This window comes from Microplitis mediator, chromosome 1 (assembly GCF_029852145.1).
Source record: "Microplitis mediator isolate UGA2020A chromosome 1, iyMicMedi2.1, whole genome shotgun sequence".
Taxonomy (NCBI): domain Eukaryota; kingdom Metazoa; phylum Arthropoda; class Insecta; order Hymenoptera; family Braconidae; genus Microplitis; species Microplitis mediator.
In genome coordinates, this window is record NC_079969.1 from 29,223,295 (window position 1) to 29,232,539 (window position 9,245).

The window sequence follows — 9,245 nt, forward strand, 5'->3', positions numbered from 1 at the left end:
AAGCCAATGGTTTTAGTCGTCCTACCATCAATAAACCTATCAATTACGCTTTATTATTAATAAATAATAATCTATCATATGTTGAATTTAATTAAATATAACAATAAATAGTATAAAGACATTGATATTTAATTACAAGTTAAAACAAATTACATGTATTATAGACAATTGATAAGCTTAAACTTATTTATATGCAACGTCATCATCAGAAAATATCTTTAATTAGATTTATTAAATGGATTAAATATTTCAATTATATTGTAATTAATGAATTAATTTTATTTTTTTTGTCAATATTTATTTATTAGATTGATCTTTCAAAAAAACCGCTGAGCTTTTAAATAAATTCACACAAAAAATAGTAAAGTGTGTGTGTGTAAAACGTAAATATGGAAATTGAGAAATTCTCTCAAGCGTTTTATCATACTCAGTGTGTTTTGTGGTGTGTCAACTTTGTTTAATAACTAAAAAACGTTCATGTTTAAAAAATAAATAAACAAATTAACCATGGGGTATTTTTAAAATAATATTGTGGTTTTTAATTTAAAATAATTATAATTTATTAAATTGTAAGTTAGTTACAGCCTTAAAGTTGATAATTTACATAAATTAAGGTATGAATGCTCTGGGCACTGGGTCAATGTTCTTGACTCAAGCTTTACTTGTATTGTCACTCGACTAACTTAAGTGCTAAGTAGTTTACTCTATATACTAGTCTGAACATCCTTCGCTCTTTGCTCACATTTGTTATGAAGAAAAACATGTATAATTGTAACTCAAGAATATTCTAAATCCTAAACTCAATTACTTATAAATTAATTAATAATAAAAAACATCTTTTATTATTAGTATTTAAAAGATATTCCATTTGCTTCCTTATTTATAATTTTTTATTATTGTTTTGTATTTTGAAGCTTAAATATTTTTCATAGCAGCTTTCAGAAACACAACTTTGTTTTTTTGTTTGCATCCCATAGTACACAGTTAAAATGCTTGTAAGAAATCTCAAGCTCGGCATTTACTGAAGAAATACGAGGCACTTAAAAAAATAAAATAACTAAAAAATCCAAAACGGTAAAAATAAAATGATCATCTTGTAGAGTAAAATTTATTCTTTTAAAAATACACTAAATATATTTAACTAAAAAGATATAATAGACATTTTATATGATATAATTTATCGTAAAATCTAATGATAACGCAGAGAATCATTGAAAAATAATTATATATGTGGAATTATTTTGACAATGATACTATAATTATAATAATGACTATGATGATAATAAATATCGAACACTATTTCACAATAATATAATCAGATAGAATATAGGTAGTTGTAATATTAATAATAATATTATCTATATCTTGTTGATAAAATAATGATCTAAATAATGAGGAATAATTGAGACGACAACTGTCCTTAGGTATTTAAACGGAAGCTCAGCTAACTACTACTATTGTATAATATACTATTTATTTTACCTAAATAGATTAATGTGGATATAGATGTTATTACATAGAGTAAATACGTGAGTAATGATAACAATAAAATTAGTTGTAAAACCATAAGCAGTTAGTCTTGTCTGTGTTCAATATATTGTATCTTGATAAAGTTTAGCGTAATGGGATACATCTGATATCGGTTTTAATTTGATGAAATATACTGATTTATCATTTTTCATCTCATGTCAGCTGTTTAAATTATTATCCAAAAAATAAAACCACTTATTCGTGTATTTTATTAAATTAAAACTAATAATTTTGCTAAAGTTACGTGACAAGATTTAAAAATAGACAAAATAGTTTATTCCAGGCTGTTTAAATGAGAAATTCAAAGTTTTGTTTGTCCATATACAAAATTTATATACCTTATAGTGATGAATTATTTACGATTTACTACATAAGTATTTTTTAATTTTCTATTTTTTTAAAAATTGTATTTACGATCTTACAGTTAAGTATTTAACATGTATTTATTTATAAACTATTATAAATATAAGCAAAGAAATAAGATTGATTGTAATAAAATTTAAACGATTCAACATATCACAAAAGTAAGGTCTTTTTTATATGATAGAAAATAATAGTTAAATAAAGGACCTTGATTCACTCAGTCTATTCAAAACTGACGATCATTTTGAAGCTGCATTCTGCAAACATATCCGACGAGGTATGCAATTCTACCTTTTATGTTTTATTCTTAACTCACCGTCGCAACGGCGTCGTCAGATACCGGAAGCAATAAAGTCTGAGTGAACTAAATGAAATTCTTATCTAGATCGAAGCTGACTCGTTCTCTTGAATTCGCTTTTCTTTTTCTTTTTTTTTTTATTATTCACTTCTATCGGTTCTTATTTTTCTTATACTTCTGCTTTTCTACCTCTCAGAGCTTCATAAATTTCTTGATTCTTTAATTTTTTTATTTATTTATTTTTTTTATAATAATGTTAAAAAATAGAGTATATCAATTTAATTTACGTCTGAAATAAGGTAGTGATGAACTATCCATAAGGATTATTATATCTATGCTGATTTTTTTACAAATCCATAATAGACAAATTTGATTCGCTAACTTATTATATAAATTTTTTTTTTTATACATTATAAAAAGTATCCATAAATAATAATTTATCATATTTTTACAACACTTGTATACATGATAATCTAATAAATTATTGTTATAATCGTTTTACTAAATATGTAAGAAAGTATAAAGAAAAATCATTAATAACTATAAACGGCTTTATTTATTTTCTGTATTAATTATTCTCATTGGTTATTTGAAAACCTTTTTTTCTATAAATAGTATTTGTGGTTAATTTAATGAGATATTTCTTGTGGGACTTAGTGGTCGTAGCTGCACCCCAGAGACTCAACAAATTGATTAATCATTTTTAATATAATATATAATATATATGTACATAGAGAGAGTCTATGGATCAAAAGTATCCAAAGCTGTCCAGAAGAGCACCATAAAAAATAAAAAATCTGAAGATTGGTTTTAATTTTATTAAAAAAAAAAAAAAACACTTTTATGAAATTTTTTTGTTAACGATTCAATCTAGATGGTTGAGGTAACATTCGATGCGGCTTATAGAGTTTTAGAGCTGATTAGATTTTAGAATTAATCCATCGAATAAGTTACAAGTTATTCGAAAACCTTTTCTTTTTTTAATTTTATTTTTTATGAAACTCCGAACATACTTTACTGATTAAGCTTAATTCTTTACAGATTGTAAAAATTGATAAGTCGCTTTGAATGCCACCTCAACTATCTAAATCGGTTAATCTGTTCAATGGTAAATAATTTTTCAAAGACGTTTTGTGATATCTATGAAAAATAAATATACTATAACTAGGGTACTCTTGATGGAAACTCTTGCAAATAACGTGCTCTTATGAGTATTACGTATTCTTACCATGTGAGTCGTTCGTGGTAACATCTGGAGATATAGAAAAATTCACGACCACCCACACGATAAGAGCTTTCGCTGAACTTTTCAAGTTTTAACCCAAAATAAAAAAAAAAAAAAAAAAAATATCTGTCTATCGGTTGACCCTGCGAGCCAGCCCTAAAACTTTCCGCTGTTCTCGAGCTCCTTGAGCTCGACAACATTGTTGTGAATACATTTTCGAGCTCTTTGAGCTCGAAAATACTTTTGTATCTTATTTTTTTTTTCGTAATTTCCAATATTTTCGAGTCTACATGATCAAATAATCTGGAATTTTCAGGAAAGTTGATGGCTAACAAGCTCTTTCGATTGCCGCCTTAACCATCCAAATCGGTTCATTAGTTAAAAAGTTATATAGACCGGTCACACACACACACACACACACATGCATACAGACACTCGAGCATCATTCTGAAAATAGTCAGAATAGCTTCCTAGGACCTCAAAACGTCGACATCTGATGAAAACTCGATTTTCGAAAATCGAGGTAAAAACAATAATTTCCCGAATTTTTCGAAAATCGTCGATTTTTTTAGCGGGATGTTAAAAATATCAAAATAATATAATTAACTATCAATAAAAAAAAATTATTTTATCTTTATATTCACACGCACTTAACACCTTATTTTTCAAATTTAATAATGATATTTCATAATAATTTTTGTCAAATTTCTCAATATTTTTTACTAAAGTATATAAATTAAAAATTTTCAAGATACTACTCGATAGTTTGATAAGTAAAAAAATAAGGTATGAAAAAGAAAGATTTAACACAGATTCAAACCCTGTAGCGATTGAGTATCTAATATATGATAATAATATAAATATAAATAGTTTATGCAACCTCTCAACTCGCGATGTTTCATGACGAGTAAGTTTGAACGGTCTCCATTCTAGTATATTTTGATTTTTTAAAATCAAACCACGTATTGTAAACGATAGGACACGAATACTAACGTGTTCACTTGACCTCGTAACTTTTCATTCGCACTTGGCAAAAACAAACTTCTATACCTTTACCAAATACTCCAGCAAATATTACTTACTCCTAATTAAATAAACATCCATTGTCACGTATATACATTCTCATTATTATTATTTTTTTTTATTAAATATTGCACGTTATTCTTTCAGAATTTTGTATTATTTTGTTTGATTGAAAAAAAAAATTTTTCGTTATTTTTATAATGTCAATTGATATTTTTAATTCATCATTTTTAATATCTTATTTATTATTTTTTGAATTTGAATAGTTGACTAAAGTATAAAAGAGTAAATTTGTGAATAAACCAAGTGTAAATTATATAATTTCATATTTTTATGGCTTATAAAATTGAAATTTTTTTTTATTTATTTATTTTATTTGGCCATAGGACTTATGTCCTCTTATGGCCATAACACAACATAATATACAATGTTGTGTATGAATAGTTTATTTTCCAAACATATTTATTTGTAAATATAAAATCAATAAAAGACTTCCGTATCGTGACAGCATTATAAAAAGTCTAAATAAAAAGGGAAGATGACGAAAAAAAGCAAAAAGAAAAGAAAAAAAATAAATATTTTGCACAACATTAGAGTTAAAGATTGAGAATCAGCATACAGTCACATTTATTTTCCGCTGTTTCTACAATACTCTTATCTGTATATGTAGATATATATAAATATATCTAATGCAACACCTCGGCTGTCATACATTTTTTGATATTAAGCGGAATTTTTATTGAAATTGTAAAATCTGATCGTGATTAGGTATATTATTTATAAAACTCAGTTTACATGAGATTTATTTATATATTCTTTACCTTAAACATGCCCAAGTAATAGTAATTTATATAAAGTGTCAGTAAAATAAACAATAAAAGAAAAAAAAAATAGAGAGTAAGAAGATGAGAAAATGAGAATGAAATGAAAGTAGAAAAGGGTGCAAAAGAGGAAAACAAGTTACACACTCCAGCTGCATGCTGAGAAATGGCCCGTCTTGATACATACGCTCATATTACACCCTATATATATATATATATACGTATATGGTTAAGGTTATGGTCATTTATCAAATCGTATGAGCTAAAATCGACGTTACAACTTTTGTCCAATAACGATAGCAACAGTGATCTATACTATATGTAATAAAATATAACATTTACCTCTTATAATAGAGTGATATGCTTTAGATACGAGTTATAAAAAAAATAAAGAATTGAGGATAAGATGAGTGGTTTTATACTTTCATTTTTTTAACGATATAATATATTGGATATAGGAATCGCGATTAGATGGAATTGTTCTGGTTGAAAGAATCAAATACCATATCTATATAAATATATATGTTTAATGTTCATATGTCGTAGATGAATTGAGTCTTGAAAATTACAGTTAGATGATTTATTTCTTCTTACATTAGTTAAAAATTTAACAAATAAATAAAAAATTGTTATTTTATAAATTTTTCAAAATATTATTTATTAATTATGTCAAAAATAATCAACTTGTTGATTTGTAATATTTATTTAATTTTTTTTAAAACAAACTTAATGTTTTGTTTAATTAAAAACTATTTTATATTACAGTTAAAGAAAAAAAAAATTAATCCATGATGATCAGGGATTTTTTTCACTCTTATTACCTCAAGAGATATATCGTGATCATACGCTAAGATAATATGAATTTAATGTATACTAAAGTCTACTTTCATCACAGTGGGGTTGATGTATAAGCTTTATTATAATTATAAAGCAAAGATTGGATTATCTCTTAAATGACGATTTTTATCACGTCTAACTTTTTATGCTCTACTGCTATCTTCGGTATTGAAACTCTTGATAAATTATTTATAAATTGTTGTTTTATTTTATTTTTTAAAAAAAATAATTATCTTATAAAATAATGGATTTTAATTTTTAATTTAATAATTTAAATATTGTTATTAGTTATCATCATTATAGGTATTTTATGTCATGTTATATTATTTACTATTATTATTACTATATAATGTATGTCAGCATCTGTTACACATGAATAACTAATATTGTCAATTTCGGTGTCGCTGATGTATAATCCTTGATTTTTATCATTTTATTCAAATTTATCAATTTATTATCATTGAAAAATTTTTACTTAAATATGAATTTTATTATAAAACAATACGATCAAGTTATTGATACTGTAAATCGAATGATACACATTGTAACGTTAGTAATTTTAGCATCCCGTTGGGTAAATATTTCATTAAGTTCAAAATTTACTGTTAGTCATCATCTAAAGTTTACGATTAATTCGGTGAGAAACTTTATCGTCTACTGTTTAATTGCCTGAAACTATAATAATAATTAATTATAACGTAACTAGTTATTCAACTTGACTTTCGAGCTTTGCAAATGAAATTTATTTATTTATATATGATTTTAGTAAAAACAATAAAAAAAAAAAACAATATAATTTATTATTAGGTAATTGAACAAAAGTCACTAAATTAAGGTAATTTAAAATGATATAATTTAGAGTAAGCTTACTCTAAAACTCTAAACACAATAGAATACTATGTTCTAGAAATAATCAACAATTTTTATTATTTTCCTTTTCGTACTTAATTATCAGGTATTTTTTGTCACACTTTAGTAATATGATCAATGACAATGCTGTACAATTTTTTTTGTTGTAACAAGGTTTTATCAACTTGAAGGAAAACATCAGACTATATATTATAGTAATGGTAACAGTTTTGAGGACAGTGGATCAGGGTGTTACGTGAATACTCCAATTATTATTTTACGCAACGTTTCGTAGGTTTCCACTGTCCTCAGAACTGTTATACCATTACTATTTGAATTACTGGATCTGAAACTTATACATCACTATATATTATATTATCTGATAAATTATACAATATTATTCTTATTTAAATAGCTCAATATACATATAACATACGTAGGTATACATCAAAATGTATAATATCCAAATGCTATGTGGTATTAGAGTTAAAACGGATGAAAGCTCGTCTTGAGAGGTGAAGAGCGTCACCATGCGGAATGAAAACCCCAAGCACCAAATAAAAGCAAACCATACGAGAAAAGGAACAAGTTTTTAGTAAAGCTGAAGAAATAAAAAATAAAATAAAATAAGATCTAACAGAAATTTCAAACGCTAGAGTAATACCAAGTTAAAAGAAATGGCACAAAGGATACAAGGAATAAAAGAAACAAGTTAAAGATGCTGTATAAGTATTTGTATGCTGTATGTGCATCTATCTTAAAACACAAAATAATAAAAAAAAAAAAAAAAAAAAAGAAAAAAAAAACTGAAATCGTATAGCTTTCTCAAGAGAGCGTGAAACTTGCAAAGAAACAATGAGACATACAAGCCCTAGAACATGGTTTTAAATCTCAATGAAAAAAAAAAAAAAAAAATCAACACGCCTGTATCTCCCTAGACGATAACTCGCCACGTTCTTTTCGGTTCCAAAATCTTATTCACGCTAACTTTCTCGTAATTTCGATAGTTGACTATTTTTTTATTTTTTTTTTTCTCATACCAAACTTTTATTTTCTATATAGGAAAATATCGGCTCTAAAGAAATACTTCTGGTTGCTTTTCAATATACTTTACTCAACATTATTCTTTTTTTTTATTTATATATGATATATGCAAAACTTAAATTTTATCATACATGTTTAGTCAGAAAAAGTAAAAAATTGAAAATACTGATAATAAAAAAAGTGGTATATTTTTATTATATCATGGTGCCAAACATATTACTATTAGTGAGTCGTTAGTTTTGTCGACGTGAACCAGAGTCTAGCTGACATTATATAACACGGATGTGCAGGCTGTACTTAATGGTGAAACTCTAGAGAAACTGTAATTTTCAAGCGAACAGAATGAAAATGCATACCGCGTAAAAAATTGCAATGAGACTAGAAAAAAAAAAAAATAAATAAATAAAAGACATAGGTATAGCATTAGTATTACAAAAAAATTATTTATACACGTGAGTGTAGGTAAATTGTACAAGATTCTTGGTATATATGTCAAGCAGATAAATTATTACTAAAAAAAAAAAAAAAAATTTACGATAGATATAAAATAGCTAAATAATTTACACAGCTTACAAATTTATTTAAATATCTGTATTTTATAATTAAAATTGGTCTTATTCAAAATAATCATTTTTAATCCATATACATATGTATTATATACATGGCACGTGTATATATAACAAGTTTAATAAATTAAAAATCCTCATAAATGTTTTTTATAATTATTTTATTGTAATATGTATTATAATTTGTCTATTTTATTGTTTTCCATAATACTGAAGAAGAAAAAAAGACTGTCATTGACATAAAATTAAGATAAAAGATGACGCCACTGATCAAAATCGATTTAAAAATTTTTTTTTTCGTTTGAATCAAATTCATAATTGTGGTTAATTTTTTTCGTCAAAATTTTTTGCGGTAATGAGTTGAAAAGTTCCCTACTATGTATGTGTATTAAAACTGTCCTTATATTATATGAATATATAAGCCACCTCTCAGTAAAGTCTACTTAATTTCTACCACATTATACACTTTTAATCTTATAAACTGGGATCGACGATGGCACTCACCAACTATCAAACCCATTTTTTTCTAATCTCACAAAATGCTCGATTCACATTCAAATTTTTTATTTATTTATTATTATTTGTTTGATTTCGATTTCTATAAGTATTTGTTTAGTGATATATTAAATTTGTATTCAAAAATTAAATAATAAAAATAATAATAATTTTCCATTATTGTTTCTGTTTAT